Source organism: Chiloscyllium plagiosum, chromosome 4, assembly GCF_004010195.1.
Source record: "Chiloscyllium plagiosum isolate BGI_BamShark_2017 chromosome 4, ASM401019v2, whole genome shotgun sequence".
In the NCBI taxonomy this organism is placed as follows: Eukaryota; Metazoa; Chordata; class Chondrichthyes; order Orectolobiformes; family Hemiscylliidae; genus Chiloscyllium; species Chiloscyllium plagiosum.
This window is the reverse complement of record NC_057713.1, coordinates 53,221,273-53,245,951: the sequence shown is the minus strand read 5'-3', so window position 1 is coordinate 53,245,951 and position 24,679 is coordinate 53,221,273. Positions and strand designations below refer to the sequence as shown.

The following is a 24,679-nucleotide window of genomic DNA, read 5'->3' as shown; positions in this document are numbered from 1 at the left end:
AAGTTAACAGGCTGCAGGTCCAGTGAATGACTTTTTCACCTAACTTTTAGGCCGTTATACGTTAGACAATTGGACAGCTCACATGTTTTTAATGCCAAACTTATTAAAAAATATTCAAATCAGATTTCATCTACAATGGAAAAATTAAAACTTCTATTCTAAATAGTACCAGAATAAAGAAACATGGCAGCAAAAGGCAAGGCAGGGGACAGAACAGAATGCTCTATTGCCATGCCCATTAAAACTACTACACGTGGTTGTGAAACCCATGCATCCTGCTCACCTGATGGCAGAAACACTCAAAAGCCAGGAATAGAAATTTTCCCACTCTGTTAAGGGATTATGGAAAAAAAGCATCCAAGTATATTTAACTTTCACCTAGGCTTCACCAACTCCAGACAGCTGAGATGTACATCTTATTATTCAGTCAGCTGTTTGAAATTCAAAACGGTTCTTTTCACTTCTACACTATGGCTGTTGACAGCAAGGTCAACACAGCTGTGGTCTCAGTCTAAGTCTCAGTGGGATGAAGGACAAATTCAATTTCAAAATTGGTTTGACATAATTGCAAAACCAGCAATTTTAAAAATACAATTTTGTGCTTTGATGGGAGAAATATTACCTGTAATACCATTTGACATCATCAACTGATATAGCTATTTGTCAAAACAGGCATTCAAAACGATTCAATGGTCCTTCATAGTGAATGCAATGTGTCTAAAGATAAAAATCTTCGCAACTCACCCTGACAATTTTCCAACATCGTTTGCTGCTAAAGGTGGTCTTTTGGTCTTTTACACCATGTAAAAGTTACTAGTCTTTAAAAGGTTAACAAGTTCAAAATGAATCCAAATTAATTCTATCCATTTCAAAGTTAACAGGTTTAAATTTAATCCAAATTAATTTCAGCACTCTCTTAATAGACAGGTCATCGGGTTGGGGGAGGGGGGTGGGAACAAGCTAAGGAAATGACTTTTGCATAATCACTTTATTAGCATTTGTCTCAAACCACTGGTAACTGTGTTGAACTACAGCTGTCATGTCTAATTCAAGGAAATTCATGATGTGGTGGAGCCGGTGTTGGACTGGGGTGGACAAAGTTAAAAATTCACAGCATCAGATTACAGTCCAACAGGTTTATATGGAAGCACGAGCTTTCAGAGCGCTGCTCTTCATCAGGTAAGATTTGTCTAAAAATTTTAAAACCATCGCTAGTTAGCAACCTAACTCTTAATAGATTGGATTAGTTATTAGTGTTAGATGTATGATATGATTTTATTAAATAGGAGTATCTGTATACACAGTGAAAAATTTAATTGAAAGTAATGAGTAAGCAATTATGACACTATCTTTTGCAAACATTTAGTTTGGTTACTCCTGGTCCACTTACCAGGATTGACAATACTTATGAATTTTTGGTGGGACAAGATAGATTCCAGGTTCCAACCTAGATGCTGACCCTGAGAAAAAAAAACTAACATTTTACAGCAAGCTGTACTTTGTATACTTCACTGAGAAAAAAAAGTTACAGTTAACACTGAACATTTTGTACTGCCCTACAGCTATGTAACAATATTGTAACTACACTGTAAATAACAAGTACACACCAAACAGTTATCTGCAAGGTCAATTGACTTTTGAAAAATGCTGATTTATACAAGAATTACATTTTACTTTAGATTGAGGGCCTAAAAACCTAGAAGTGACTGAAAACAGGGCATGTTTGAAAATATTGACATTAGTATTTATGAAATCAAAGCGTTTCTAAGCGCCTGTTAAAGAAAATTACAGCACAGGTACAAACCCTTCAGCCCTCCAATCCTGCGCCAATCCAGATAGAAAATAGGCGAGAGGTTAGGACTAAGGAACTGAATCCCTCTGCTCCCTGCCCATTCATGTACCTGTTTAGATACATCTAGAATGACTACCACCTCTGCTGTCAATGCATTCCAATCACCCTCTGCGTAAAGAACTTTCCACACATATCTCTCAAACTTTTCAACACTCACCTAGAACTCTGTGACCCCTAGTAATTGAGAACCCAATTCTGGGGTAAAAAAGCTTCTTGCTGGCAGTATTTGCTCCAAAATAAGGAATTTTCCTGAGCTTTTCACCAACTCATCTGTCTTAAACTTCTGAGTTTTGGGATCCAGTGGGTATATGATGAAGTAAGGATGATTACAATACTTTGGAGGAGCATCAATGATTCTGCAATTTCAGGAGAACTTCCTTATTTTGTAGGATATACACATCCAACACAGGCCTCTGCTCACGGACATTCTGCTGCACCACAGCAATCATCTTCGCCAAATAGTCAAATTCCTCTGTATAATTCACCAGCTTCCTGCTTCAATGTTTCGGTCAACCTGTAGGGGCTAGCTGGGGTTTCTTCTGCTTGGGCTCTTGTCCCAGCAACATTGTGATGGTTTTATTGATAATGGCTGTATAGATGGATTCTTGTCTCTTGCTGAGAGCAGCTAAACCACAACCTATTTTGGAGGAATTTCCAGAGTGACATCAGATTTCAAGCTCCTCAGCAGGAATGGAGTCAGGATCTGGTGAAGCATGTGCAGAATATTTTGTTTCTGCTCGCTGGCAACTATATCTGTAATGTTTTCTGTGATGCTGGTAATGTCAAACCAAGATTCAACACTTTTCAAGTCATCAAATACATCGGGCAGTAGAAAGTTGAGCAATGACCACAGTTTAGCCAGGCTATTCTGGAGAGGGGTTCCAGTCAACAGCAGCTTGTTGTCAGTGTTGAACCTTTTCAACTCCTGAATAAGGCAACAATTTAAGTTCTTGATTCTGTGGCCTTCATCCACAATAACATTTTCAGTGACAATTCTGAAAGTGTTCTCTGTCCCTCATGGCTATTTTGTAAGTAGTCATGACAACTGGTCATTTATGGATTTAACACAGGCTTTGTAAATTATCTTTCTGGACTCCATGATAAAGCCACACCAGTAATCTCTAGTGTGAATCTCAAACACTGATACCCAGAGTAGATAAAGGGCCCCAGGTAAAGAAAGGTCTCAGGACTCCTTGATCCACCATTTATGGCTATCATAGCAATGCACTGGACAGTCTTCCCCAGGCCCATCGCGTTCGCCAGAATCCCCTTAGTACAGTTTTCTCACAGCACCTGAAGCCACTCCATTCCCTCCACCTAGTTCCACCTCAATACTCCTTGTGAAAAGTTTGGGCTATGGATATGGAACTGCTCGACTTTCTTTACTGGGTCCAGGTGGTATTGAGAGTTATGGTACACAGTTTGGGCTAGTCAGTCTTTGATTGCAAAGATGGAATCTTAGCTTTTCTCAATATCCGCAGCTTCAAGTTTTTGGAAGATGTTGCATTCCTATTCTCAGTTTTAGCCTTTTCAACCCTTGACAAAATGTCCAGTTCTGAATTTCCTGTATTTCAGATTTCCTTGAAACTTTGTATTTCTCCTTACTGACGTAATCAGACAGATTGTACGTTTCTTCTTCTCTTCTCCTTTTCTTCAATGCGGCTTCAGTTTCATATATTGACTGGTTGACCCCTTTCACCATTTGAATTGGAGCCAACCATTTTCTTTTTTTAAAAAAAGTTTTGCTTTTCTTTTCTGCTCCTCCAGCTGCTGTTTGCTGCTCCATTGGTCAACAAAAACTTGTAGATGTCACTCTTCTCCAGTAAGTGCTATAACCGCTTGTAACACATTTCACAGGAGCTCTTGTCCCAATACATTTTGGCCTGCTGCATCAGCTTTCTCTCCTCCTCCCTCCTTTCTTCTCCAGTTGCCTTTTCTCTCCCAACATACTGGCTGTTATGATCTCAGTTACTTCAGGCTCAGCTATCTCACTATTTCTAGACTCTGGGACTGAACTAGGGTCCAACAGCTCCTGCTTCATGCAGAGGTTCATTTCAAGACAATTGTTTTGTTCACCCATTCAGCCCCATAAGAACAACCTGAAACTCCCCACCAGTCACCCTCTATCCTCACTCCTTGAATGGTAACTATATCCAAAATAACGATAACTAGTAAACTAAATTAACAATACAATGTCTTACTTTTTTTCCTCTTGGGTCCTCTGTTCTCAATATGTGAATGAAAAGGCTACTCTTGGATTGATGAGGATGAAATCAAGGATGTGTGATTTTATTGTCCAAACTCTGGGAAAACTTAAATTTGTATGGTCTCTTTCCCAAAGATGGCAGTCTTGACACTTAAATCTTGTTATACTTAGTTTCAATGTCATATTGCATCCACTTCTTCATCTAATCTCAAAAACCACTCTCATTCTGTAGCAACAAGAATTATTGCTGATCTCATTTCCTCAGCCATAGATAATAACAACATGTTACATGGAACAACTTGACAAATTTATCAGACATGAGAATTAAAAACATTCTGTATTTTCCAGCACACTCCTCAACCCATCAAGGTGAGAATGAAGACAGATGTCCTGATAAGGAACTTCTGAATGGATATTAAACTGCCCCATAGGACCAAGTGCTTCTATATTCTCATAACATCAAAGCCTGGTAAACTTAATCAACATCAATCACTTGCTAATGACAGTACGATTGTCCACCTAGGAAATTCTGTTACTGGTCATGGGTTCTGTGGATCCTTACATGGCTAAGGAGTCTGATCCAAAGCTGCATCTTTGGACCACGCATTTGGTATGTGTTGCCAGGAGGTGGAAATGGACTTTGACCTTGAGATTATTGGCATTCCATTCTCTGGTTCCTTTTCTGTACTACTTCTTGCCAACAGGCATTCTTGAAAAACTGTCGCCTTCATACAGGAGTTTGTGAATTCCCAAGCGTTGATGTTGATGTGGCATTTCTTGAGGGCTGTCTTCAAGGAATCTTTGAAATATTTCCTTTGTCCTTCTCTTGTTTGTCTGCCTTCCTTGAGCTGGGTGAAGTTGATTTGCTGTGGCAGTCAGAACTCAGGCATCCTAAACGTGTGGAGAGCCCAAAAGAGTTGGTTTTGGATGAATACTGCCTCAATGCTAGTGATATTAGCTGCTTCTAGAACACTGATGTTTGTATGCTTGTCCTTCTAACTGATGTGGATAATCTAAGATAGCATTGAAAGTACTTCAAGGGTCTTAAGGTTATGTCAACTGTATTCTAAATCCGCCAACTATACAGAAGAGCTGAGAGAATAACTGCCCAAAACAAGGATTTTGGCACCAGTATGGATGTCACAATTGTCAAAGACTTTCCTTTTTAAGACAGCACTTGCAGACTGGATGCAATGGTAAATCTTTGAATTAATGTCAGCCACAGATGAGAGATAGCTTCCCAGGTGAGAGAAATGTTCCAAGTTTGGGAGAATTTCTCAGCGAATCTTAATGGAGGAATGAACCATAACTTGACCTGGGATAGGTTGGTAAAGGATTTGAGTCTCAGGTTGAAACCAATTCTTCAGAATGGTTCTGTGAAAGCATTAAGCGAGGCTTGAAAATTCTCTTCCAACACAGAGATGACATTGTTATCTGCAAACTGAAGTTCCACAAGTGAGGTCGGTGTTGTTTTCTTGTTAAGATTTTAATAGGTTTGAAGTTCGAAAGTTTTCCATTGTCTTGTAGACAGACAATGTCCGCATCACAGAGGTTTGTTCTTAAGATGGAGAAAAGAGTGGAAGCGATGATATCACTGCTTGACTCAACCTCAAAGAGTTGTCATATTACCAATGATGAAGGCCGCCATCAACATGTTGTCTTGGAGGACATAGAGGATGTTGTAGAAACTCACTGGATAGCTGACCTTTAACAGTGCCTTCCATAGCGTTTTCCAACTGAGTCGGAAACCTTGGTAGGATAAATGAAGGCCAAAGAGTGGTTGGTGTTGTTGCTGGCCTTTCTGTTGAAGTAGCAGAGTGAAAATCATGTCTACAGTTTCATTTTTTGGTAAGAAGCCAGAAAAACTTTCTGAAAGGACTTCCTCAGTGGGAGAAGCTACTTACCTCTCTTTTGGGCAATGAACTTCCTGGCAATGGAGAGTAGGGAGATGTCTCAGTAGTTCTTACAGTCTACAGAGTTTCTTTTCTTGGAGATGGTGATGGAAGCATCCCTGAGATCAGCAAAAATTTCTTCTTCATCCCAGATTTTCAGGAACAGTTGATGGAGATGACAGATAAGCATTGCTTCTCCAAGTTTGAAAATCTTTGCTGGAATCCCAGTACTCCTGCAGCTTTTTTATTCTTCCTATATCTCATGATGGCTTCAACTTCTGTCACAGTTGGGAGTCAAAGATCACCTTTGATGGGGTACTGGGGGATTTCCTCCAACATGTCCTCATCATGAACTGTATTGCAGTTTATGAGTTCTTTGAAGCTCCATCAGAGGCTAATGTTTTCTGTCTCACAAAAGGATTCCATCAACTTACACCCAAGAGTAAAAAATTATTTTTCACCTAAACCTTGAAATTATTCAGATTCCATTGCACCAAGAATTATTACCCAATTTCCTAAGCTGTAGACAATAGCAGTTTACAAGGAACAATTTACCAGAAATTATCAGAATCAATAAATTCCATCTCTGGTGTCCAGGATGCATCTTTAGCATTACATGGAAAAACAAAGCCATCAATAAAGAAATCATTTAAGTTCAAACAATGTAGGCATGCTGGCGCAAATTAAGGAAAGAGATTTTTCTGGCTTGAGCATGTAGATATGTCGTCCCGTTTCCCTATCTACGTATCAGTCGAAGCAAAACACTCAGACATAGTATGGCTTTACCTCCATCTTTATTCTGGGCCCTAGAGGGAGAGAGAACAATCATCCATGTGCACAGAGACACGAGTTCGCGGTCTTCTCTCAAACAGCAGTTTCTTAAGGAATTATACAGTCATTTACAGGGAGGAGCAACATAATATAACATAACAGATAAGGCAACATACATATTGATTGGGTGACCATTACAAGCAGCGAGTGTCAATATAAAGATTAAGCTACCTGCTGTTACACAATGAGTAACTGGATTCGCATAATGAATACTTTTCACCATGTTAATTGACTTTACATACTGAATGCTTTTCCACCTTGTTAACACAGGACGCTTGCCTCCAGCACCTCATTGTTTACTGCAAGTTCTTATCTGATATGAGTCATGCTTAGCTGAACTTTTGTTTCTTAAAAATCAAAACTTAACTCTTTCCCTACTTGTTCATACTTTAGACACTTTCTCAGATAGGAGAAAAGATGGTTATATCTCCAAAAATGTGTTATACAGGGCAGTTGTCTCTGCCAGGAGACCACTAGGGTGCTCAAAGCTCCAATTCAAGGATGCTGTCAAAAGTGACATCAGAGTACTTAAACACTAATCATGTTAAGTGGGCAAGTTTAGCTGACCATCGGTGCAAATTGTAACATGAATGTTGAACAGAAAGTTGTCACCACATGGTTTTAGAAGTTCCAAAGCAAATACCAGCCCTGAAAGCTAATTGTCAGCAGAAATTACCCTGCACTATATTAAGAGATATTATGATGGCTGCATTTGTAGCAAACTTTGCCTTTCTAGAATTGATTTGCTCAGTCATTAAAACTTCAGTAGATAATCTCATTGGATCTAATCGAAGTTCCGGGGCTGCATTCCCATCATGACTCTCAGTTTAGCAGCTGGTCAATCACTTAAGTTCAATGTGATTTTGGCCACAGGACATCTAATCCCCAGACATTATGCACCTTTCAACCAGTGTCAATAGATTCTAGATGATCTTGGAGCAGTACAGTGATTTTACACAGTGCATTTGATGTCACAACAATGAAAACATTCGTACATTGATAATTAGCTAAAGCAGTCATCTAGGTCCAATTACACCCTGGAGAACTTAATCAAGACATCAGCCTTACTGTACTTCAAAAGAATAGATGGACTTCAAAATTAGATAAGCACATAGCTTTTCAAACAAGACCCACTAGAACTAGACATAACTTCACCAAAATATTTTAGCATTATTAAAGAGAAAATTTTTACACTTCAACAAAACTTTGTAACCATAGGGTGGATCTTATAATACAAAACAAATTGATATAAAATTGATACAAAATTGGCTGAGTGATATAAAACAGTAATGGTCAATGGATATTTTTAAGGCTGAGGGAAGGTTTGTAGTGGAGTTCTCCAGTGATTGGTATTGGAACCCTTACTTTTCCCGATATGTGTTAATGATCTGGATCTTGGTGTGCAGGTGACAATTTTCAAGTTTGCAGATGACACTAAACTTGGAAGATCTGTAAAGTGAGGATATCATGGAACTCAAAAGATATGGTCAAGTTGGTGGAGTGGGTGGACAGATGGCACTATATCACGATACCACTATTTCGATTTATTACTGTGCGAAATGTAATCATTTTTAAAAACAAACAAGCTTGAAAAATCTCAAATTAATCTCTGACTAGTTTCTTTGCTTCCTAATTGATGTGACTCTCCCTCAAAAATTAACACTGACCACCTTTGGGGAAAAATCTGAAAGCCTGAGGAAACTGGAAATTAATTAGATGCTCCAGATTATTCAATTGCTATCACTGTAATTTCACTTGGATTATACTTAGTTACCATATTGCCATTTGTCCCAGAGTGTTGGCAATTTGTATGATTGTTACACTTATCCTCTTACCAAAGTAGTTGAATCAATTTTTTCAAACAAGCTCAATTTTAAATACTCCCGAGCAATGGAATATTGTTCAGTCTTTCTTCATAAAGTAAGCCCTTCATCACAGGAATGAGTCAAGCTGGCAGACATGAAACACACACACACACCTCTAGTGGAACAGACACCATTACACTTTAAATACTTTATATTATTATGGCTTAGAATTCTGGATATTCCAATTGACACAAAGCATAAATTGGGCATAACCACTTTACAAAAAAAACAGTAACATTGAATGTCTTATCAGTTACAGCTGTTAAGTTTAACTTGAGGAGCAAAGGAGACTTAAGATACATCAGAATGGGGAAAAACTTTCAGTTGTCACATCTTTACTGGTCAGAAGTTAAAAAGTAGTGCAAGTTGTTAGTACTGTAGAATGGTTAGGGGAATATTATTTTCTCTCTGGTACTACCCAGTAGATTCCAGTGGAAAAAGTATAATGGACTTTCTTACCAAGAGGTCCACTGCAGAAGGCCATAATAGTCACTGAAAAACTGAAACAGCTTTTGGCAGAGCATCTTAATTCTTAAGATTAAGTAAACTGGAAGAATGTATTTAATTTTTTGTTGCATTTCTATTTTCTTTGCATCTGTTTAAGGCAGCAGGCATTCACCATGATCTCGGCACAAAGGCCAATATTCGGCATTAGAGTCAGAGGTCTACAGCACAAAGAGGTCCTTTGGCTCATCATGTCCCACCAGTCAGAAATAACCACCTAACTATTTCAATCTCATTCTCCAGCACATGGGCCATAGCCTTGGGCCTCGCAAATGCACATCTAAATACTTAGAAGTTGCAAGAGTTTCTGAGCGTTCAATCTATTAGCTTAAACTTATGTCTCTGGTTACTGATCTCTCCATCAAGGACAGACATTACCTACTGTCTCCCCTATCATTGCCCTTCATAATTTTACATTATACACATGCTTCACTACTGTTTAAACTCATTCACCGGCTGTAAAGCTTTTTGACCAGCATCCAGAGGAACTACAATTTCTACCAGTTGAAAATGGAGACGTTCCCTCATCACAGATGATCTTGATCTTAAATTGAAAGAGAATTCACGTCAATATTGACTCTCAAGAGTCTCAAAATCATCAGCAAATCATTTCCGCTCACTATTTACAGGCTGAAATCAGCTTGTCCAATATTTAAAATTTTCAGCTTCCAATGATATCACCGATTCTAAAACTTGCTTCTTCCATCTTTTTAATTGCAAGGGATCTAAGTGCCCTTGCAATTGCAAAAGGTTAGTATGTAGGTACAGCAAATAATTAGGAAAGCTAATAGAACGTACAAAAAATTAATGATCATCCAACTCTTGTGTACAACCTTCTCTTCTCTCCATCGTTGATAGCTGAACTTCAGTGTATGGGCATCAGACTCTAATTCTTACTTTAAACCTCTATGCTTTGTTAGCTTTCTTTTAATGCCTAAGTTCACATCATTTGACTAAATATTTACCATTTAAATCATCTTGGTTTGACATCAATTTTTGTCTGAATGTGTTTCTGTAGGGCCACAACACTGTTCACAGTGGTACATAACTGCTCCATAACTTCAAAAGACTGAAGCTGAGATTGTTTTTCTGGCACAAAGGTCAGAAAATAAGTTGAGAGTTTCAGAGGACATAACTATCTTATTGTGGCTTCCTGAAGGAGTGGGTAAGGATCTGACAAATAGTGTATTATGAGGAAAATGTGAAATTGCCCAGTTTGGCAGGATGACTTAAAAGCATATTATTTAAATGTGAGAAACTGCACAGCTCTGACATAGAGGATCTAAGTGCCCTTGCAATTGCAAAAGGTTAGTATGTAGGTACAGCAAATAATTAGGAAAGCTAATAGAATGTTATCATTTATTGCAAGGGAAATGCAGAATAGAAGCAGGGAGGCTATGCTTCAATTATGCAAGGCACTTGAGAGACCACATCTAGGAGACAGCGTGCAGTACTGAGTTCCTTAATAAGAGCAGGACATAAGTACCTTGAATGCAGTTGAGGTGTTTTAATGGATTAACAGCTGAAATGGATAGGAAATCTGAGGAAAAGTTGGACAGGCTAGGTTTGCATCAGTTGGTGTTTAGACTTGCTTGAAACCGTTTAAATATTCCTATTTTTATACCTGGTTAACCACTTACCTTACATGCCTAATCACTCTGTCATTTCATGTACTAGGCCACAAAGATAACTTGAGACATCAGTTGTGCAATCTCTCAATTTAAGTAATATATTAGAGAGATCAGAAAAGTGAAGTGGATAAATTCACATTTTTATCCTTTGCATTCTGTCAAATTTTCATCTATTTATTGAACATATTGGTAACTCCATGCAGACTCCTGGTGCCCACTTCCCTACCTGTCTTAGGTACAGATAATTTGGCACCTACTTATTAGGTTTCTTCATCTAAGTCATTTATATACATTGTAAATGGAAGAGGCCCCAGCATGGATCCCTGTAGCATTCCATTTGTCACATCTTACCAACTTAAAGATAACATATCTCTTCACATTGTCTACTTCCTATTAACTAACCAATTATCTAGCCGTGCTAATACTTTACCCCTACTCCATTAACTCTTATTTTGTGTAGTAACATTTGTTGGCATGCAGTCAAATGCCTTCCAGATCCAAACAGTTAAATTACTGTTTGGCAGAAGAATATTTAGATGATAAATTAAAAGGAACACAAAGGTTTAAAATTTACTGTTTTTAAAGAAGGAATTCTGAAACCAGAAGTAAATACCATGATACACAGCAGAGTAAATAATTTTATGGTAAACCTTTGGTGTTCATTTAGCTTCTAACTCAAGATACATTGCCAAACTAAAATTGCTAGGTTATTCCTTTAATCCAAACTGCAAAAGCACCCTTTTTCTATTAAATACATTTTAATATTTCCAGTCAAGACGACATTTTGACCTTGATTCAGCTTAGGGATTCTGGCAGCAATGAAAAATCTTTTAGTTGTACAATTAGAGGTGGTTCACCAGGACATTGCCTGGGATGGAGAAATCGAGCTATAAAGGAGAGACAAGACAGACTTAGGTTGTTTTCTTGAGAAAAGATGGAAGGGGTTAAGACTGAAATAAAGAACATTATGAGGGGTACAGACAGGATGAAGAGAGATCAGCTATTTTCCTTGGTTGAGGGGTCAATCATGAGAGAGCATGGTTTTAGGGTAAGGGGCAGGAGATTGAGGGGATTTAGGAAAAGAACTTTTTTCCACTCAGTGGGAAGGTAGCAGAAACTGGAAACCTTACAACTTTAAAAAATATTTAGATGAGTACTTCAAATACCATAGCATTCAAGGATAAGGGACAAGCGCAGGAAAGTTGTGATGAGCACACTTTTAGTGGTAGTTATGTTGGTGCAGACGTGATGGGCCAAAGTACCTTTCCTGTGGTTTTTGAATATATACAGCCATAGTCTTGGACTCTGTTTCAAAATATATTAACCAAAAGTTTAGATGCACTAGAACATAAAGTAGGCTTAAGCTTTTCAAGAATACAACTGCAAATCCTAAATAATTTTAATAAAATGTTGATTAAACAAAGGTACACTGAAATATAATGACCAAGATCTTTCAGGAATAGAAATGCCCCTTTTTACAGCACCAGCTATCGTATTCAGGTAAGTTTTAAATGTCACGCCTTTTAATAAATGATTGCCAGTTTGGAAGTGGGCAAGTGATTAAACTGGTTGGCAGGTGACCTGAGTGAGCTGCAGTTAAATCAGTGGGCAGGTGGGGCGAACACATCAAACGTTTGAACTTCTGAGGCACTTCCCATACGTCAAGACATATGTCAGGAAATGTACGTCAGTAACCTGCAGATGTTCCAAGTCTGAATCTGGAAACTGGATAATTTGGTACCAAGCCACATTGAACTGGTTTACACTGTAGATGATGCTATAATGATTAAGAAAGTAAATCAGCACAAGGACATTGATAGAATCCTTATGGTGTGGAAGCAGGCCATTCAGCCCACACTGCCCTTCTGAAGAGCATCCCCCTACCCTACCCCGTAACCCTGAATTTCCCATGGCTAATCCACCTGGCCTGCACATTCCTAGACACTAAGGCAATTTAGCATGGCCACTCCACCTAACCTGGACATCTTTGTACTGTGGGAGGAAATTGGAGCACCTGCAGGAAACCCAGGCAGACTTGGAGAGAATGTGCAAACTCCACAGACACAGTCACCAAAGGCTGGAATTGAATCTGCATCCCATGCGCTTTGGGGCAGCAGTGCTAACTGCTGAGCCACCATGTTACCCGACATTGTGTGTCATCCTAATAATTCATACGTTTCCTGATGTTTTGGATTAGATGCAATACTCAAAATATGAAGATAGCGATTAAATGTGTCCACAATCAGCCCTAAATTGCCCAGGAAAATTGTGGAGGCAATCAGAGAGAGCGAGCGCGTGAGAGAGCGAGCGCGCGCGAGAGCAGGAGAGAGTGGGAGAGAGAGAGAGAGTGGGAGAGAGAGAGAGTGGGAGAGAGAGAGAGAGAGTGAGTGAGAGAGTGAGAGAGACTAACACTGAGGTTTTGCTCTTCCAGTGATCCTGTTTCTTTTGCTCTGTCTGCACATTAACACAGAATCTGACTGAAAGTGCAGCCAGAATAGGGAGGGAAGGAGAGAGAAGTGATTGTGACAGGACTCAAATTGAAGGAGAGTTTATGTAGGTCAGAGCAGGCCCAGGGAGTTGTTAATCAGCTTGATTGAGAGGGGTGCGCACCCACTGTTCCATCTAGAGTTTCAGCAAGGAAAAAAGAAAAAGACAGAGGGCTGACAGGTCAGAACACAATTCAAATCAGCCACAATCTAAATTGTCGAAGGGCTAAGGGCCTACTTGCTGATAAGACTGTATATTGGAGGTTCATGAAGAATTTTGTTTTCCCACTTTTCCTTCAATAAATTCTTTCCTGTTCAAGATAATCAGTTCAACAAATCAATGTAGGAACTTTAAATGGATTGCAATTGAGATTGGACTTCAGCATAGCAAGAGGTGGCAGCTTGTTCCATTGTTGGCCTCAAAATGTTGAAATATGAACCTGCAGAGTGCAGACTGCCACAACATTTGTTCACACAAATCTGCTTTTTCTGGAAACAGACGAATAGATACTGCCTTGTAACATAATCTTAAGATGCCAACAAAATTTGATATGTTTGAACAAGTATATGCACAGGCATGCAAACTATCATAAAACCATGAACTGCAGATGGTGGAGATCTGAAACAAACAAAAACAGAAATTTCTGGAGAAACTCAAGTCTGGCAGCATGTTAAGTGCAGTTACCCTTCTTCAGAACTGCACATTATCATATCTCATAATTAAGTGAAATTTCCCTGTTAGCTGTGAACTCCACCAATAGTTGCCATTACATTTTCCAAACACTTTACAAAGCAACATATAGAAACTCTAAATTGGAAAATGTTAATAGTATCATTCCTACAAACCAGACAGAACATCTTAGAACTATACATGTTGCATACCTGTTCTATCAGAATAATTCTTTATTCGATTAAAGTATTTATTTAAAGTAAACGGAGGTACAATCTTGACAATACACTTTGGGATAATATACTGGTATTAATTCAGCTGGTCAGAGATCCAGCCCTATTCCAGCTCAACTTAAATGGAATAACATTTTTAAGAAACACACTAATAAACACATTCCAAACATAGAAATCCAAGTAGTCATATTGTACCTGAAAAGTCAGGTCTGTTCCTTTCTCCACAGATTTGAAGTGCGTCTCCTGCAGGATGAAGATTTTCTTGGGACTGCTTTCACAAGCCTCAAAATATTTTAACAGGGTAACTTGTACATTATAGAATCAGTAGTAATTTTACTAAACCAATGCAAGGGGCAAGAAAACCTTAACAGGGAAAAAAAAGTCAGGAGATAGCTCAAGAAAGCTCAAGAAAAGTCAAGCTATACCACAGAGGGGGTAATGTAGGACATATAAACCCAGAATTCCATGGACATTGAAAAAAAAAGAGTAAACAGCAGAAATAGTGTGCTCATAAACTGGCTGGATAAAGAGAGCCAGAAGTCGAAAAAGAAATAAGAAGAATTAATATGAGTAGATACTAGCCAAAAAGGGAATTTCAAAACTCTTCCAATGGCATAGAAACAGGGAAAGGGTGGTAAAGCAAGGACGGGAAGATGAGCAGGATCCAAAAAGTGGGACTATCCATGGAGGAAGGCGGCATGGTTGATGTACTCAACCTTTAACTTTTTACGCTGAAGATAATGCCATTTGAAATAGAGGTGGTGCTGTCAATAAAGGCCAAAGCAGCAAATTGAGCCCAGTCCCATTCCAAGGAATGGATTCTGGTGTTTAGCACCTTGTGTAGCCCCACCTCCAAAGTTTCATCTATTCCTCATTAACTTCCACAGCAACCTGACCATTTATGCTCACTTTGTAAAGGTCTGTGAGGAAGGGTGCTTCTCTCAGTTGGAGTTATTTCTTTCACAAAAGGGAGAGGACTGTCATACTGGAGGTCAGTCATTTCAGTTCCAGGATATCACTGCAAGATCCCTCTGTGTATTGTCCTAGGCTCAACAATCTTGAGCCCGGCAAGGGTTATAGGAAAAACACAAGAAAGTGGATGAAGCCATGATCCTACTGAATGACAAAGTGGCCTACAAATGTTCCTATTTATTTAACCTCCTTTTTTAATCAACCAGCTTAGATATGTTATTACACACCTCTGGAGGAGGGGAAACTTGAACCCAAGTCTCTCGATCCACAGGCAGAGACCCTACCACTACACAAGAGTCCTCTACTGCTGTTCCTTTATCTTATGGTCTTATTATCTTCAGCTGTTTCATCAAATACTTTCCTTTTGTAAGATCAAAAAGGTGTTCTCGCTTGCGGAAGAGTCTAGGACCAAAAGGCACCATACCAAAATAAGGGGTCGTACATTTAATACTGAAATGAGGATTCCCTTACAGCCCTTTGTAGTAAAGAATCCCACAGATATGTTACATACAGAAGAAATTCCTCCTCACCTCAGTCTGAAATGTGTGAACCCTTATCCTGATGTCATGCCCTGTAGTCCTAGACTCTTCCACAAGAAAATATCTTTCTGCATCTATCTTGTCAAGTGTCTTAAGAATTTTGCGTATTTCAAGAAGATCACCTCTCACTCTTTCATACTGAGTATAGTACATATATTCAGAGTACAGCCCTAACCTATTCAATTTCTCATATGACAGTTCCTCCAAACCAGGTATCAACCTAGTGAATTTTGTCTGGACTGCTTCCAATGCCAGTATATCTTTCCTTAAATAAAAGGGCCCAAAACTGATCACAGTAATCCAGCTGTGGTCTGACTAGTGCCTTGTATAGTTTTAGCACAACCGTCCTTTTATACTCCATTCCCCTTCAATTAAAGGCTAACATTCCACTTGCTTTCCCTATTACTTGCTGAATTTAGATGCTAACTCAGATTCATAGATGAGGACCCCCAAATACAGCTGCTCTGTAGCTTTCTGCAATCTTTCTCCATGTAAATAATATTTCAGTTTCTCTACTGGTCCTGCTAAACTTCTCATTTCCCTATATTATATTCTACTTGCCATTGGATATTATACATTCACTTTTCTCATCTAAATCATTAATATAAAACTGTAAAATAATTTTTACCCCAGCACCGATCCCTGTAGCACTCCACTAATCACAAGTTGCCATCCTGAAAATGCATCTGTCCCACCTTTATCCCAAGCTCTATTAGTTAGCCAACCCTTAGCCTGAAATGAGGTACCCTATCAACCACCTTCTGAAAATCCAGAAATACTACATCCATTGCTTTCCTTTTATCTATCTTGCTTGGCAGGTATGATTTTGCCTTCATGAAGCCATGTTGATATTAAAATTTCCAACTGCGCTATCATATTCTTTATAATAGCTTAATATGTCAATGGGAAAATATTAGTCTAACTGGTCTAAAGTGATCCATTTTTTTGTACCTTTCAATTTTTAAATAAAGGTTTTACATTTTCAATTTTTCTATCCATGGAACTTTTCCAGAATCTAAGGATTCCTGGAAGATGACTACCATTGCACCCACAATTGTTGTAGCTGCTCCTGTTAATATCCTAGGATGTACTTTATTAGGTCCAGGTGTTGTCCCACTTCCGTCTCAGTTGAAGCAAAATGCTCAGAGACACAGTATAGTTTTACCTCCGTCATCTTTATTCCGGAATCTGGAAGGGGGTGGAGAGGGAGAGGGATCGTCCATCTGCATAGGGACATGAGTCTTATACACTTTCTCACAGGAGACCTATTGATCTTCAGAACCATAAATTTCCCTACCACCTCTAGCGATAGTTAGTGCTTTCATTTCCTTTCCTCCTTTTGTCCCATACTTAGGAATTCTGGATTGCTATTCGCATCTTCCACTGTGAAGACTGGTGCAAAGTATTTATTTCATTTCCTGGTTTCTCATTTTTCCAGGCTCATTCTCTAACACCCTAGGTTCACTTTGGATTTTTAAAAATATATATAGCCTTTGTTTTAACTGGCACTCTTGATAAACTGGCAAAAATATACCTCAAATACTGAAGTTTACTGTATTATTGTCTAATTATTAGTTTTTAAAATTCATTTATCTTAACATAAACATACTTGTCCAATTGAATGCCCAAGCAAAATATTAACAGTTGATTAAATTTCGAATCAATTTCTCCTCAAATACCGCAATGTCCAAGTAATCACTTGAAGATGCAAGTTAGAAGGCTCTGTGCCGGTACGTTTTAGTTAAGGCGAAGTTACATTTAAATTATTTATGCTGTAAATAAAGTATAACAGTGATATGTATATCCCTGATTATATTTCTAATAGTGTTTTAACTTTAATTAATATGGACCTCAGTTGTGGGTAAGATTAGATCAGATTAGATTCCCTGGAAACAGGCCCTTTGGCCCAAGTAGTCCACATTGACCCTCCAAAGAGTAACCCACCCAGACCAATTTCCCTCTGACTAATGCACCTAACACAATGGGCAATTTACCATGGCCAATTCACCTGACCTGAACAACTCTGGACTGTGGGAAGAAACCAGAGCACCTGGAGGAAATCCACGCAGACATGTGCAAACTCCACACAGTGGCCAGAGGCTGGAATTGAACCTGGAACCCTGGTGCTGTGAGGCAGTAGTGCTAACCACTGAGCAACTGTGCTGCCAAATGTGGTCTGACAAGAGCATTATAGAGCTTCAAAAGTACATCTCTGCTTTTATATTCAAGTCACTCAAAATAAATGCCACCTTTGCATTTGCCTTCCTAACTACTGACTCAACCTGCAAGTCTACCTTGAGATAATCCTGGAATCCTACCCTAGAATCCATTGTGAAGGATGAGATACCTGATTACTTGGAAGTTTATGGTAAAATAGGGGAAATCAGCATGGTTTCATCAAGGGGAGGTCATGCTTGACAAATCTGCTAGACCTCTGAGGAAGTAACGAGCAGGAAGAGCCAATGGATATTATCTATCTGGACTTCAAGAAGGCCTTTGAAAAGGTGCCACACAGAAGGCTACTGAGTAAGATAAGGGCTCATGGTGTCAGAGGCAAGGTGTTAGCATGGATAGAAGCTTGGCTGGCTGGCAGTAAGCAGAGAGTGGGATAAAAGGGTCCTTCTCAAGATGGCAATCAATGACAAGGTTTGGTGTTGGGACCACAATTTGTCACTTTATACATTAATGATATAGATGAAGGAATTGAGAGCATTCTGGCTAGGTTTGCAGATGATACAAAGATAGTTAGCATTGCAGGTAGCATGGAGGCAGCGGGGAGGCCGCAGTAGGATTTGAACAGGTTAGGATTATGGACAAAGTAGTGGCAAGATGAAATACAACGTGGAAAAGTGAGAGATCATGCACTTTGATGTTCTAAAGGAGAAAATTCAGAAGTCTGAAGTGCAAAAAGACTTGGGAGTTCTAGTCCAGGATTCTTTCAAGGTAAACTTACAGGTTGAATCAGTCTTTAGGAAAGCAAATGCAATGATGGGATTTATTTTGAGAGGACTCGAATATAAAATCAGGGATGTATTTCTGGAGCTTTATAATGCTCTGGTCAGGCCACATTTGAAGTAATGTGCCGTTTTGGGCCTCATACCTCCGGAAGGATGTACTGGGAGAAGGAGCGTCCTCAGAAGAAGTTCACAAGAAGAGTTCCAGGAATGAAAAGGTTAACATATGGAGGAGGATGAGGGGGGATCTAATTGAAACATACAGAATACTAAATGGCCAGGACAGAGTGGTTGTTGGGAAGATGTTTCCTTTTATAGGAGAGACTAGGACCCAAGGGTTTAGCCTTAGAGTAAAGAGAAGACCTTTTAGAACGGAGATAAGGAGAAAGTTCTTCAGCCAGAGGGTGGCGAATCTATGGATTTCACTGCCACAGAAGACTGTGGAGCCCAGGTCATTGAGTATATTTAAGACTGGGATAGGGTTACAGGGAAAAAGCGGGAAAATGGGGATGAGAATCTTATCAGCCATGATTGAATGGCAGAGCAGACTCGATGGGTTGAATGGCCGAATTTCTGCCTCTGTGTCTTATAGTCCAGAATATTTGATCAATTGGCATATTCCTGGTTGCATAGGTGCCTGATAATAGAATGTTTACTGTACTTTGGAGAAGCTTTGCTGTCTGTCTTAATATTACTTCCAAGGTTATCCTCAATTTTCCCAATCCTTTCGTTTACTAGTAATCTTTGCCACATTGAAAGGAAAAAAAAAATCTGTTGCTATCCTTAACTTGCCTGGTTTACTTACCCCCTTCCTAGAATCCTTCTTTCTTACCTTATTTCCTTTTTGCTGTGAGCCATGACTATTTTCTTAAACATCTACCTCAGGTCTTTAACAGCCTTTGCTGCTAACCTGCTCCCCAGTCCACTCCAGCCAGCTGCACTCTCTTTCCTTTGTAATTACTGCTTTATACACATGCAGTTGTACCTGACCCAAGTTCCTCCCTCTCAATCTGAATTCCTAATTCTACACATTATCACCACAGTTTCTGAGGAGATAGAATGGAGTAAAAATCAGATTGAAGCAATTGGCCCTTCAAGCCTGTTCCCAGGTTATGGTCGTAGTTGATCATCCAGCACAAGAGTCTGGATTCATTAACAAATATATGATGAGATGTAGAAATATTAATGAGTATTGCTGGAAATAAAAATAATTGTCATTTTTTGTCTTGCAAGATGATCATACGCATTCACATGCATTTGTATGGTTAATTCATCTATTTTGTTACGAATATGCTTATTTAAAATCCATCAATTGTGCCCTTTTACAACATTTCTCCCCTCCCAACTGTCCATTTCTGTGCTGTACATCTCTCAGACTTCCCCCAATAATTTCTTTTGCTTCATGAACTTAAACTTCTCTTTTAATTTTATTAACATTTTGTAAATCTGCATTAATTCTTGCTTGAACATTTGCTGGACAATTTGTACAGCGCAAATTATACTGATAATTAATTTAGGATCATCACTTACGACACATTTGCATGAATTGGAAGCTACAAGTATTAGAACACAAGATCTTAGTCTTTTCAGAACACATATGCACACTGCAACTGTTTCATAATCAACAAAATAGGTAACTATCATAGCTTAGCTTATTTCTCAGCACAATGCCCTGACCAGTCAACCAGCCTGGTTTAAAATTTAAAATCCTAGCAATTAATTGTCAACCAGCATTAATAAGTACATTCTTCGCGACAACATCTCTGCCAGTCAGAATTAGCCTGCCAAATAATGATCACCAGGATCAGATTTTTAAAAAAAATCTAGTAGAAAGCTTTTATTCAAATAACTTAGTGAATGTGTCTATGTAATTTCTAGCTGCTTTGTGTTCTGCTGAAGCTTTATTTCCACATGTTTAATTATCTCTTTCCATGACACCTCAAACTTGGTAACCAATTTGAAATATAGTTACATGATGTGAACTATTCAGTTCATCTTAAAGATTCCTGACAGGTTAATCAACATTGGTCTAGTCAAAGTTATTTGTTCTCTCTCCTCTGAATCCACTCCATTATCACTCCGTCCAATATATCACCTTCAGGTTTATGCATAACTTTCGGCTTATTCACTTCTTTCTAAATGTCACTTGAAGCCTAAAATTTCAAGATCTGGTGGTTCTATTTCTTTAACTTGTGAATGGAGAGAAGGTTTCCATCTCATATCTAACCTGATCTCTCTATCCAACTACAGCAATAATTCCACTCTCTTGGCTAATGACAATGAATGATGTGTCCATTTTGCAGTGCTACCCATGGTGTTGTCCTCTTTGACATGATTGTGATGACAGTTCAAACTTTTGGGTGGAGCCAAGTGTAGGAATGAGGCTGGTATGCCACTGCAAACAAAGTGGCAATGCTGATAACTGATCTGGCACACCACTGAGAACTAGTGCCAGTAAGTCAGGAATAATTTAACTAAGCATGGAATGAAAAATTTATACAAACTTTTGGTTTTTAGCCAGCCTATTTAATAGTACATTCAACACATTGCATGAGGTAATATACTTTCAGTATTTGTAAAAAATACCTATTTGAGCCAGCAGGGATTAAGCAATCTTTTAAAGCCACACAAGTGAGAAATATTTCACACTTTGGCAAAGCTGTTGCTTAGCTCTAAGCATGATTACTTTAGACAGTCATGTGATGAAAAGCAGATGTCAGAATTTAAAAAGTAAGATGGACAAAATTTTTCTGAAGAGTCCAGTTTTCTTGAATACAATATAGGAATACAACACTTTAAATAATATATTCTTAGAACTACTTACACTGAAGTAGGCAGTATCATCTAAATGTATGCAATATCAGGTTATACAAACCAAGACTTGTGCCCTTCATAACAAAAATAAAGTTTAATTAACTTTCAACACTAGTTGTCATGACAAACAACCAAAGAGAAAGTGATTAGGAAGAGCAAAATCCTATGACCATAAAACTTCTGAATTACCGACTCCTACATGAACCACTAATCTTGACATTGATCTCCATCAATGAACAACTTCTTGACCTCTGTCTCCTTTCTGCAGTGCTGATGACTACTTCCAGATGAATGAATTGCTGGTCAGGACTGTTTTGGTCACAATGCTCTGCTTCACTATCATATTGGAGGTCCAAGAGAGTTGTAATTTGGAACTGATTAAGGTTGGAGCTGTCAAATGCCTTGTCAATCTCCTGCAGCTCTGCTCTCCAAGTCAGATTTGCAAGTGTCTAAGGAGGCTTTAGACCATTCCTTATTCCTCTACTAGTGCTGTTGCTACTATGGACCATGAAAGCAAGCATACAGGTACATCAAATAGTTAGGAAAAGTCGTTGCAAGGCAGTCAGTGCAACCGTACAGGGTCTTAGTGAGACATCACTTACAATAGAGCATGCAGTTTTAATCACCTTATTTAAGAAAATATACAGTTGTCATAGGAGGGAGTATAGTGAAATTTCAACAAACCGGTAGCTGAGATACAGGGTTTCTCATGAGAAGAGATTGAATTTAGAAGAATGAGATTCAAGCTCACTAATGTGATAACATTCTGACAGACAGAGTTTTGGTGGGAAGGAGAAGAGCAAGAGTTCCTACAACAAGGACTTGCAGTTTTTGGATACAGATTAAGGTTTTAGGGCCTAAAGAGGAAAAACAGTTTCAAAAGGTGGTGAACCTGGACAATCCTCTACCATGTAAAACTCTGAAAGTGAAGTTGCTGAACAATTTAAGACAAACAGATTTCTAGAAACTAAAGGCATTAAAGGGTATTGGGGGGGGGGGGGGGGGGGGGAGGAGAAAGAGAGGAGAATTAAAACAGAGGATCAGTCATGATCATTTTAGACAGTGTGCTTTTGCTGTAGTTTCTGTGCATAATCCTCAGTGCAGATCCATTTGAAAATGCCTTGACCGTTAAGACCGGGGATAAAGAAACCGAAACCCAAGTTGCTTCACTCGGCTGGACAATACGCAAACACCCAAATAAAATTTTACACTCATTCCCAACTACTTCATAAGTTATATAGCAGGTGCATGGAGAAAGTGAGGACTACAGATGCTGGAGATCAAGGTCAAGAGTATGGTGCTGGAAAAGCACAGTAGGTCAGACAGCATCCGAGCAGAAGAATCAATGTTTTGGGTAAGAGTCCTTCATCAGGAATGAGGCTTGTGAGCCAAGGGGGCTGAGATATAAATGGGAGGGGGTGGGTCTGGGAGGAAGAAAGCTGAAAATATGTGATAGGTAGATGGATGTGGGCTGGATAGTAATTTAACTGCTTAAAAACAAAACATTACTCAAAATGGAGTATGGGTGCATAAGGAAGAGAAAAATTACTGTGAATTCTATCATGTTAAAACTTACATATTTCAAAATATTGGCAAAGTTATTTAAAAAGATCACAAAATACATTTTACTATTTGCCAGTAGATTCCATGTGTCATTTCCGAACAGCAAGTTGAAAACTATTTTAACCAGTGCATTCTAATTGTGGCTTTTAAACCCATAGTTAATCAGACACCCATGAATGACTAATGTTGCACATAACTAACATATTTAGGGAGGGGTTTCTGCTGTGACAAACCTTACTTAACCAAAACAAATAACTTACACAAGTTTTAAATAGATGGGTATACCAAAGCCAGAAAAACATCACACAATAATCCACAAGAACAGAATGAGGTTTTCAAAAACAGTTATCCTTTCCCAATTATGGAAGTCCATGTTAGGAAGGTACACTTACAATTTCAGAGAGATTTTCAGTGGAAAATCACGAGTTTTGCATCAATATCAGGCACAATGACATGAAAGCACCCATCTTGAATAGTTTACACAACGCATTGAAATGCAGTAGAGGGATTGCTGCATTACTGAAAATGCTGTCTTTCAAATGAAACCTATAATCAAACTGCTTCCATCATCCAATATTAAAAGTCACAACACCAGATTACAGTCCAACAGGTTTTTTTGGAAGCACTAGCTTTCTAAGTACTGCTCCTTCATCAGGTAGTTCAGCCAATATGTGAATGTAAAAGATTGAAGTAGACAAGCTGAAGAGCAGGGAACTCTGGCATCATGACATTCAAACCCTTTACTGACAACAAATATTAATTGGTTATTTATCGGAATATACCATTCCAGAGGATTTGCCCTGCACAAATGGATAGGTATGGTGTTGGGGTGAGGAGGAGGGGGGAGACAGGGGGGAGACATGGGAGGGTAGGACAGAGCCCTTCCTGGGTACAGGGGCTGCACCACCTCGCAAACAAAACCAGGCCCAGGAGCCTCTCACCTGCTCTCCGGCCGGGACTTGAACGTCTCCTCACATCCGCATCACTTTAACGACTCTTCCTGCAGCCGAGAGGAGAGGCCAAAGCGGCTCCACCAACTGATCCGACCAGCTCGGGGCTAGGCCCGACTCACAGGGCCGCCGCCGTCATCATCATCATCACCTCATTCCCGGCCCGCCAGCTTCACACGAGGCAAAGAACAAAAACCCAACTTAAACCCCTTAAACTCAAATGCTGTGTTCCGTATCTAAACCATTCTCCTGCCAGCGCACACTCTCCTTAAGCCGCAAACCTCCGAATACAAGATGGCGACTCCTCAGGGAGCGGACATCGCCTCCGGTTCTGCCCCGCCCCTGCACCTTCAACCCCGCCCACATAGTCCCGCCCTTACAGCCCCGCCCCCGCACATTCAACTCCGTCCCCGCACGTGCAGCTCCACCCTCACGGCCCCACACCTGCACCTTCAAGCTCCGCCGTAACAGCCCCGTCCCGGCAGCTTCACAACTCCGCCCATTGCACGTTTAACTCCGCCCTAACAGTCCCGCCCCTGCACCTTCAGTTCCGCCCTCACGGCCCGGACCGTACACCTTCAGCTTCGCCTTCACGGCCCCGCCCCTGCATCGTCAGCTCCGCCCTCACAGCCACCCGCTAATTCCTCTCCCCATCTGAGCCAATCACCTGCACCGTCAGCTTCGCCCCTCCACCATTAGCCCCGCCCAGCATCTTCA

The 24,679-nt window shown here is 39.6% G+C and overlaps 1 protein-coding gene and 1 pseudogene across 1 annotated transcript in view; both read right to left on the bottom strand.

Annotated features, from left to right (window-relative positions):
• Positions 1 to 24,311, bottom strand: part of yes1 (YES proto-oncogene 1, Src family tyrosine kinase) — a 79,726-nt gene extending 55,415 nt beyond the window's left edge. The window contains exon 1 of the mRNA XM_043688227.1: positions 23,954 to 24,311. The gene's annotated coding sequence lies outside the window, so the exon portion shown is untranslated. The remainder of the gene's footprint in view (positions 1 to 23,953) is intronic.
• On the bottom strand, positions 2,010 to 4,291 carry LOC122549468 (annotated as a pseudogene).
• Positions 24,312 to 24,679: the final 368 nt, after the last annotated feature.